We start from the raw sequence: 9,834 nt of genomic DNA, 5'->3' as shown, positions 1-9,834 counted from the left end.
CATTAATTGTGTTGTTCATCATTGTTTGTTTGCTCTTTAGTTCTTCTAGGTCCTTGTTAAACGTTTCTTGTATTTTCTCCATTGTATTTCCAAGATTTTGGATCATCTTTACTATCGTTATTCTGAATTCTTTTTCAGGTAGACTGCCTATTTCCTCTTCATTTGTTTGGTCTGGTGGGCTTTTACTGTGCTCCTTCATCTGCTGTGTGTTTCTTTGTCTTCTAATTTTGCTTAACTTACTGTGTTTGGGGTCTCCTTTGTGCGGCCTGTAGGTTCGTAGTTCCCGTTGTTTTTGGTGTCTGCCCCCAGTGACTAAGGTTGGTTCAGTGGGTTGCGTAGGCTTCCTCGTGGAGGGGACTAGTGGCTGTGTTCTGGTGGATGAGGCTGGATCTTGTCTTTCTGGTGGGCAGGTCCACGTCTGGTGGTGTGTTTTGGGATGTCTGTTGACTTATTATGATTTTAGGCAACCTCTCTGCTAACGGGTGAGGTTGTGTTCCTGTCTTGCTAGTTGTTTGGCATAGGGTATCCATCACTGTAGCTTGCTCTTTGTTGAGTGGAGCTGGGTCTTGGCATTGCGATGGAGATCTCTGGGAGATTTTCACCGTTTGATATTACGTGGAGCTGGCAGGTCTCTTGTGGACCAGTGTCCTGACTTGGCTCTCCCACCTCAGAGGCACAGCCCTTAATTCTGGCTGGAGCACCAAGAGCCTGTCAGCCACACGGCTGCTGTGCGCCTCAGTTTTCCCCTCTGTAAGCTGGCGGGAGAAAGGGCAGCCTCCAGTTTATGCCTTCAATGAACATTTTAGCATATCCAAAGAACACTTATTGAGTGTCTCATATAAATATGCAATATTAAAACTGGATAGATTTCATGCTTACCAGTAAAATTGAAATCATCTCTTTGAAAATTTTGGAAAACTTCCAGACAAGAGATTCTCCGTGGACTAGTGAAATTTGTGGACTTGTTCTACGTTTAAGGTTTTAGGCATTGAAAACTTCTGTCCTATTTCCTAGGATAAAATTCAATTCTAAAAGGAATGATAAGGAGAGAAGTGATTGATGAACTTATGATTTCAAACCTCTTTATTACTTGAGATCTGGAAACATCTTGTGTGACAGGCAGAAAAATGGTCCCCAAAATGTCCACGTCCTAATCTCCGGAACCTGTGTTACCTTCCACGGCAAAGGGACTTTGCAAGTGTGACTAAGTTAAGGATCTTGAGATGGGGAGATTACTCTGGAGTATTTGAATGGGCCCAGATTAATCATGTGGGTCTTTAAAATCAGAGAACCTTTACCTGCAGTGGGTAGGGGCAGATGTGACTGTGGAAGAAGTGTCAGAGAGGTGCAACTTTGATGGCTTTGAAGCTGGAGGAAGGGGCCACAGGCCAAGGAATGTGAGCACCTCTAGAAACTGGGAGGGGGGGAAGTAATGGACTTTTCCCTAGAACCTCCAGAAAAGAACGTGGCCCTGCTGACACCTTGATTGTAGCCCAGTGGGACTGTGTTGGACTTCCAATACGCAGCTGAAATCATGTCACTTTTCATTGGTCACTTTTATGACATATTACAGATTTATTAGATGTTTAGAAGCAAACCCTAGCCCAGTAATTTTTTTGTTATTATGTTCATTGCTGGGTTTTCCATCCTAGTTTTCCACATTTATCCCAGGATACCTCAGGATGGTGCTAATGGACTTCTAGACATGAAAAAGGACCCTGGAATTACTCTCCAGGAAGCTCCTTCTTCCCAAGCCAAGAGACGAGAATGTGGCCATGCACCAGGACGTGCCCAGTGAGAGGAGAGGCTGCAACCATGGGAACTGGGCCTCTGTAGAACAAGATGTAACTCCTTAAAGTCGTTTTGAGTGAAACATAAATACGGAGTTAGCGTGAGGGACACAGTTTCTGGGTGGTTGGTTCTAAGTTTGGCAATTAGGATTTAGAGGGAAAATTCACCAGTTTTAAGGACCTCCCGATGTTCTTCTGGTTCCAGCTAGAAAGTTTTCATCCTTTATGGTTACTTTTTATTGTCAGCAGCAGAATTTTGTCATAATATCTCCAAATTGGTGGAAGTGGCCGTTAGTCACCAAACAAACCCCGAATAAGAGTTTAATCTTGGGGTCACTTTAAGTGTTGCATCATACCCCATTTAACTGATAATTTTTTAATAGTATAGTCGCCAGAATTTTCAGTTTGTATGACAGTGGACTAAATGAGTACCTGATGGCAATCAGTCAGTGAGCTCGTATAAATACGATGTCCCATTTTAACAATGGTTGGCATCTGGCCGCTGTTTAGAAGGAGGAAACAAGGATGTCAGAAGGCCGCCATCTTGTGTGGATAAGAGGCAAAAGGTTTATTGCAAATTACAATGAACTACTTCGCCATAGAATTTAGATTAAACACTCCATTCACATCAGTTGGGAAACATTGAAGCAGTTACTTTTCAGAAGCACTCTTTGGGAAATTCAGAACTTAGGAAAAAAAGAAAAGACGACTGTTTTCTAGAGCAAGAATTTTGTGACCGCCTACACTTAATAAAACTTGACTCTACAGGATTTGCTCTGGGATTTGGTTTAAATTACGTGCCATAGTCTAAAAAGAAGTAAATCACTTCTATTCATGCTTCAGTTTCCTCTGAAGAAATGAGAAGAACAGTTCACCTTTCTGGAAGTCTCTTCTGAGAACCGCCGTCCACGTGCCATCTTGGACTCGTAAGGAAAGGACTGCATTTGGTGGCTGCAGTGAGTTGTCATATGCTGGCGATGCCACAGCAGGACCTGGTGGAATTAGGGTGAAAAGGTGCTTGAAAAGCCTACGTTACTTGCCTGTTTATAAAGGACTGGCTTTATAACTTGTTAATAAGTCTCATCCAGCTTGTCCTGCCGCTTTTATCAAGAGCTTTTGTCTCTGCTTACGTTCATTTGTGTCACTGGATAGTTGTTGAGGCTGCCTCACCGGGGCATGTGGGTTCGTGGGTAATTAGGGCCCTGGATGATAGGCCCCTCAGACCACTTAGCTACTGAAGCCTGGTGGCTACTGACAAATAATAGAATCTCTTTGTTTTGGGGGTATTTTTACAAAATGGTACTGAATCATTTGACTCTGTACTAAGCCTCCAATCAGCAGCACCGCACCCACCCACCTAGCAGAGTACGCGGGGAGTTTTACTACTTACAAAGAGGAAAGGTCCTTCCAGAACGTTAGAACAAAGGTGAGATGTCGCTTCCGGTCCTAAATACACGTGTAGATTTCACCGGGGAAGACTTCTCCCTTCCCGTGTTGTTTCCGTTCTCTCGCTGGTTCGGGATCCACAAGCTCTTCCCGGCAGGGAGACACGGTAGCAGTGGGCCCAGCCCCATCTGGAGGGACAGGCAGGGCACACAGCTGGAGTGGACAAGATTTTAAAAATACGTGTTTCAGGGTTCATAAATTCTCTCCTCTGCTGATAAGCACTTTTGAAAATGTAAATCGCAGACTCCTTCTTTTAGGACGTTTTCCAGCAGGTGCTCCACCGTATAAAGTCTTCTTAGACTAACCCTGGCCCCCTCTGAAGCCCAAGGCTGATTTCCAACATCTACAATCTCTACAAGGCCCTATAATTACCCAGGCAATGAGCGTTAGTCCCTGGTGGTCTGCGGAATCCAACCCTCTCGGGCACGGAAAGGCATCCCTTTGCTACTTGGAGTCCTGGTTTTTCCTCCTTAAAATCAGCACGTGTGATATGATGGGTCACATGTGTGATGATGTGACGTGATCACATGAGGGGTAATGAGAAAGAAGTTCTGCTCTAATACGATGTGTCACTTCATCTCCTCCCCCCCTCCCCCATCACGTGGTTTAAAATGACAGCAATAAGCACGATTACAACAGCAATGAAGAGAGCTAGCATTTATTAAACCGTGATTGTGTATCAGACCGAGTGTAGAGCCTTCATTGTATCCTCTAATCCTCAGGACGACCTACCAGCCAGGCACCATTAGTATGTTTACCCCTATTTTACAGATGGCCCTGAAGCGGCTAAGATACTTGACTTTGGGGTCAAGCATTGAACATGTTCTTCTCTTGCTTTTAACATGTATTCATCTGTTCTTCTAACAAAGATGTATTGAGCACCTTCTGTGTCCCACGGCCTGTTTTAGCCTTAATACACTCTTGGGAAAGATGTAATGAACTCAACAGACCCCTTTGTTGTAAGAGAAGAAAGGCGGTTTTGTAAGAGTAATGGGATTCAGAGGAAAACAAGGGAACTAACCTCAAAGTTTACTGCCTTCCTACTTCTGCCCCAAGCGACAGTAATAAGAGCCTCATCTCACAGGTGTGTGTCTGTCACCCTCACCTTTTCACCCGGGTGGGGAGACTGTTATCTGGGGAATGTGAAATGTTCTTCCTCCAGGCTTTCTGCGAAGTCTGATGGGGAGGTGGGGCCCAGAAAAGTGGGGGGAATTTCCGGATCTGAGAAAACTCACTGATGAACTTAGAATCCTGGTATCTCTGTCTGAAAGGACCCCAGAGGCCCTTGGGTCCAGCCCTTAAACCAAGCAAGATCCCCTCTTTCTTTTTTTTTTTTTTTGAGATTCAGTTTTATTTTTTTTTTGAGATTAAGTTTTTCTTTTTTAACATCTTTATTGGAGTATAATTGCTTTACAATGGTGTGTTAGTTTCTGCTGTATAACAAAGTGAATCAGCTATACATATACGTACTGAGCTGATCTCCCTGTGCTATGTGTCTGCTTCCCACTAGCTATCTATTTTACGTTTGGTAGTGTATATATGTCCCTGCCACTCTCTCACTTTGTCCCAGCTTACCCTTCCCCCTCCCTGTGTCCTCAAGGCCATGCTCTAGTTTTATGCTCTGTGTTTATGCTCTGTGTTTATGCTCTGTGTTTTATTCCCGTCCTACCCCTAGGCTCTTCATGACATTTTTTTTTCTTAGATTCCATATATATGCGTTAGCATACGGTATTTGTTTTTCTCCTTCTGACTTACTTCGCTCTGTATGACAGACTCCAGGTCCTTCCACCTCACTACAAATAAGGGGTCAGAGCACCTCCGTTTGCATACTTTCTGGGGAAGCTGGGGAACTCTCCCTCATGAGGCAGCCCGTTCCGGCGCTGAAGGCTGTCCTTCATCCTACTGAGCTGACATCTTCCTCCTCATAACCTGCGCTCGCTGGTCCTGACCCTGCTCTCCGATGGCATATGCCAAGCACATCTAACTTCTGCCTCATGGGAATTTAGTGCCCTTAAGTGTCTAAACTCAGAGATCTCATCCCCACTAAGACTTTCTGGCTTCTTCAGCCTTCTCTTACGCGTTATGGCTCCTAAACCCTTCAGTCTCTTAGCCAGAACGAGAGAAATTGGAAATAGACGGGCTGAGCTAACTCAAGGCTCATTGGAAGAGCTATTAATCAACACACACTTCAGTGACAAGAGGCAGTGAAGGGGGTGCAGGGGGGCAGCCCCTCTGGCCATGAAAACAAGGACAAAGGGTCTTTAGAGTCGAAGAGGTCTCTGAGGTCAGGGCTCATCTGGCTGGCGTTTGAGCCCCTAAATAATGCTTAGGACACTCAAAAGCTCCTAAACCCTTCAGTCTCTTAGCCAGAACGAGAGAAATTGGAAATAGACGGGCTGAGCTAACTCAAGGCTCATTGGAAGAGCTATTAATCAACACACACTTCAGTGACAAGAGGCAGTGCAGGGGGGCAGCCCCTCTGGCCATGAAACAAGGACAAAGGGTCTTTAGAGTCGAAGAGGTCTCTGAGGTCAGGGCTCATCTGGCTGGCGTTTGAGCCCCTAAATAATGCTTAGGACACTCAAAATCGTTTTTAGAAGGCCAGGCTGCAGAGTCTGATATACTAGGACTAGGGAAGCAAATCTCATGTTTCTAAGAGCATCCGTGCTCCTGGCAGTTTATGCAGCTGTCTCTGGGAGGAGTTTTATTTACAGGAGGAAGGGGATGGGTGGAGTTAAAGCTACGGATGCGCTAAACTCTCTTGGAGACGACAGCTACCATGAACCCCAATTCCTTCACCCGCATAAACATTTTCCCTATCTTTTGTAAAGAACTGAAATTGAGAAAAGGCCACCCATGGCGCCATAATAACGCCCACTCGACCCGATGCCAACCTATGGGCTCTAAGAGTGAGTAAGGGCTTCATTTTTTTTTTTTTTTTTTTTTTTGCGGTACTTGGGCCTGTCACTGCCGTGGCCTCTCCACTTGCGGAGCACAGGCTCCGGACGCGCAGGCGCAGCGGCCACGGCTCACGGGCCCAGCCGCTCCGCGGCACGTGGGATCCTCCCGGACCGGGGCGCGAACCCGCGTCCCCAGCATCGGCAGGCGGACTCGCAACCACTGCGCCACCAGGGAAGCCCAGGGCTTCATTTTTTAAGGTTGCTTTTCAGTGATAAAACCAAAGCTAAGTGTAGGTCATGTAGGCCAATCCAGTCCCAGTAATAGAAACACATTTTTTTCTATTTATATGATGGCAAATTATTTTGTTGTTTGCCTTGCTGCCATTGTCGGAGGAATTTGTCTTGGGTGAGCACATGAAGCTTGGTTACAACCTAATGTGTAGGTTCAAAGCCATGTTGATGTAAGGCAAGTGTCATTTTGTCCTAATTTCTTCCGCTTAATAGAATGACGCTACTTAACTGTGTTAATTGTTGCAACACGTTGCCACTAGTTCCGGTGATGATGATGATAAGGCCTCTGATAGGAGGGAAAATAGCAGTCGCTCCATTTTGCAGGTCAGGCAAGCTGAGGCTGAGAAGAGTTCAGTGACGTGCACAGGGCTTCGTGCGCCTGAATAACAGACCCCAAATAATATCCCCGTCTACTGCCCAGAGCTAGTCCCCTTGCAGAATTCTCCGCAACATGAGCAAACTAAAACGGAGGTGTGAGCGTTAAATCCACAGGGGCACATTTCCACTCCAGACCAATGGAAAATGCTGGCGACATCCATTAGACCTATCCATCGCACAATTAAAAAGAAAATTAAACTGGATCATTATGTCCTAAACAAAATCAGCAAAAGGCAAGTCTCTACATCTTTGAAAATCTTAACAAGGGTAAGTTTTTAAAAGACAATGGTCTCCCGTGGCATGTAAGCCACGTGGTAGGGTAAGCACTTGATCATCCTAGATGCTCTAGATACATAGAATTTTCCTTCTCTCCATGTCTGGGCAGGCTTTATTGGAGTTTGCAAAGAGTAAGGCACACAAGCTGCTTTAAGTAAAGAAAATGTTTGGTGGTCAAAAGATGAATATGCCAGAGATAGAAAACAGGCCTGTCACTGAGGTTTGATGATTTGCTCCACCAAAGCCACAGATCTGGCTACCCTCAAAGTGGTCTGTTAATTAGAGAGTAAAGTTTAAGGAGAGCTCATCTAATTCTTTGGAGGTTTAAGATAAGCGCTTGTCAACTGGATACCGTAATCTATTTCTTTGGGGGTAACTGGAAATATTCTTTTCACTTTTATGTAAGATATGTGTTAATATTGGCTCTGAAGGAGCAATTTGTATCCAGGATTCTCAAGGAACTCTTCTGAGACTAATTCATTTTGGAGAAGCATAACTTACTTGCTTCCATTTCGCAGAGATTTAAATGAGTCCTCCAGGGGAATGTTCCTTTTCCAAGGAAGGTGTCATACATTGGAGGCTGAGTTCTTACTCAGCTCAGAGTCTGTTATCCTCCTAATGGATACTCCTCCACTTCATTTTGAAACAGAAGAGTGTTAAGACCCACAATTCACGTTAAGGACATAAATTTTACATATTGATGCCATACTTACGTAAAAGAGGTATCTGATCAGTTTCTGGGGCTAATGCCTTCACCTGACCGCCTACCACCCACTCATCCATCCATCCACCATCTGTCCACCCATCCATCCATCCACCATCTGTCCATCCACCGTCCATTCATCCACTTTTCATCCATCCTTTGATTCATTCAGCATCGGGTAATGGTAAGTGCATGCATTCCGAAGCCAGTCTGGGGTGAATCCCAGCCCTCTCACTTGCCAGTGGTGTGACCTTGGGGGAGTTCCTTAAAGTCTCTGTGCCCTAGTTTTCTCATCTGTAAAGTGGAGAGCATGATAGCATGTACTACACAATATTACTGTGCAGTGCCTCACACATAACCATTATTCAAATGGTTGCTGCTGTATTATTACTGAAGAAACAACTCAGGCCCTGAAAAGATGAGTGACTCACCTGTAGGTAAAGGATAACTAAATCAGGAGTTAGAAAATCTACTTCTTTGATTGTTTGCTTCTTTTTTCCAGAACATGGAGTGGAAGAGCCAAGGAAGAGGCATCATTAGAGGGAGGGAGTTTGATATAATCTGACAAGGACTAAATTATTTTGGTTTAATTTTGTCATGAAAGCTGAGGTCTGGAAGTGGTTTTTTTCCCTATTTTAATTGTTGTGGTTGGTTTTCTTTTGTTTTGTTTTGTTTTGATTGCTAATCATTCCCAAAGTCGCCAAAAGAAAGTCAAGAAGACTCATTTACTTACTTACCTACTTCTCTGATCAATTAGACCATAAAACTCTGATGCACAAACATTATGTTTTGATCCTATATGACACCCCAGTGTTATAAGCCCAGCACTCTGGAGCTTCAGAGAGCCTGAGAAACAGGAATAGATGAGGATGTTTGCAAGGAAACAGCCCAGAGACTGGTCACAGTCTGTTCTCAAGGAAGGAAAATCCACTGAGGAAATTTCTTGGGGCAGGACCCAGGGGAGGCTGTGAGGTCAGCCCCAGGAGACCAGGAGAAGACCATTAGGACCCCTAGCAGAGAACTCTGCATCTCTATCTCCAGGGGCCTGTGGCCCAGATGGACACACAGCTCAGCCCTGAATGGAGGGTAGAACCAGGGGTGGATCAGCAAAGGAGACATGGACCCCAAGGAAATGTTCAAGGGAAGATGAAGCAATAGGAGCTGCAAGAGGCTGAGGACTAGCCCCCTGAGTCACCCCCATTCAGCCTGGGTCCCAGTATTTACTGAGCACCTACAATGGGCAAAACCAGGCTGGGTATATGGTGGGGGCTTGACCTGTGCCTCCCAGGAGAGAGGGTGCTTCTGAGGGGAACCTCAGCCCCACCTCTCACTCCCTCAGCCCCTTAGGGGTAGAGGTCTGGCCGCTCTCTACCTCCTGTCAGCCCCTCAGGTCTCCTCAGGAGGTGTCAGCCTCACCGCAGATCGTCTGACTTTTCAACGTTTGCACTTAACCAGCAAGACAGGGTGGCTATAATCCAGGTACAAGGCAGGAAGGGTCCTTCTGGACCAGGGTGGCCAACCATCCCAGTTTGCCCGGGACTGTCTTGGTTTTAACACTGAAAGCCCTCTGTCCTGGGCAAATGGGATGGAGGGTCACCCGAACGTGAAATTACTGTTGGCAGATACTTGACAGGAACAGTGTGGAGCGGACGGCCTGAGTGGCATGCAGTGTGTTCACCTCTCTTAAACCTACTAAACTTTATTTAGGCTTATTTAGCCTGTTTATTATTTATTTAAACAGCAGAGGTGTGTGTGTGTGGTGTGTGTGTGTATGTGTGTGTGCGTGTGTGTGCGTGTGTGTGCGCGTGCGTGCGTGCGTGCGTGTGTGCATGTGTGTTTGTGTGTGTGTATGTGTGTATGTATGTGTGTGTGCGCGTGTTTGTGCGTGTGTGTATGTGGTGTGTGGTGTTTGTGTGTGTATGTGTGTGAGTGTGTGAGTGTGCGTGCGCGTGTGTGTGCGTGTGTGCGGTGTGTGCGTGCGTGTGTGCGTGAGTGTGTGTGGTGTGTGCGTGAGTGTGTGTGCGTGTGCGTGCGTGCGTGTGTGTGTGTG

The 9,834-nt window shown here is 45.8% G+C and overlaps 2 long non-coding RNA genes across 9 annotated transcripts in view; one reads left to right on the top strand and one right to left on the bottom strand.

The window, feature by feature from the left end:
• LOC114487082 (uncharacterized) overlaps positions 1-9,834 on the top strand; it is a 38,196-nt gene that overhangs the window by 16,405 nt on the left and 11,957 nt on the right. For 6 of the 8 annotated variants that reach the window (XR_003681700.2, XR_008618471.1, XR_008618468.1 and 3 more), the window contains 2 exons: positions 2,634-2,804; positions 6,752-9,263. This is a non-coding gene — a long non-coding RNA (uncharacterized lncRNA). Of the gene's footprint in view, positions 1-1,671; positions 2,805-6,751; positions 9,264-9,834 lie in introns of all 8 variants that reach the window. The other 2 variants (XR_008618466.1, XR_008618470.1) reach the window with 2 other exon arrangements.
• Positions 2,697-9,834, bottom strand: part of LOC114487083 (uncharacterized) — a 14,295-nt gene continuing 7,157 nt past the window's right edge. Inside the window, exons 4-5 of the long non-coding RNA XR_003681704.2 lie at positions 3,181-3,389; positions 2,697-2,782 (exon numbers count right to left, since the gene is read on the bottom strand). This is a non-coding gene — a long non-coding RNA (uncharacterized lncRNA). The remainder of the gene's footprint in view (positions 2,783-3,180; positions 3,390-9,834) is intronic.

The sequence above is a fragment of the Physeter macrocephalus genome, chromosome 11 (assembly GCF_002837175.3).
Source record: "Physeter macrocephalus isolate SW-GA chromosome 11, ASM283717v5, whole genome shotgun sequence".
Lineage (NCBI taxonomy): Eukaryota > Metazoa > Chordata > Mammalia > Artiodactyla > Physeteridae > Physeter > Physeter macrocephalus.
Note: the sequence above shows the minus strand (reverse complement) of the source record. Positions and strands in the feature narration are given on the sequence as shown.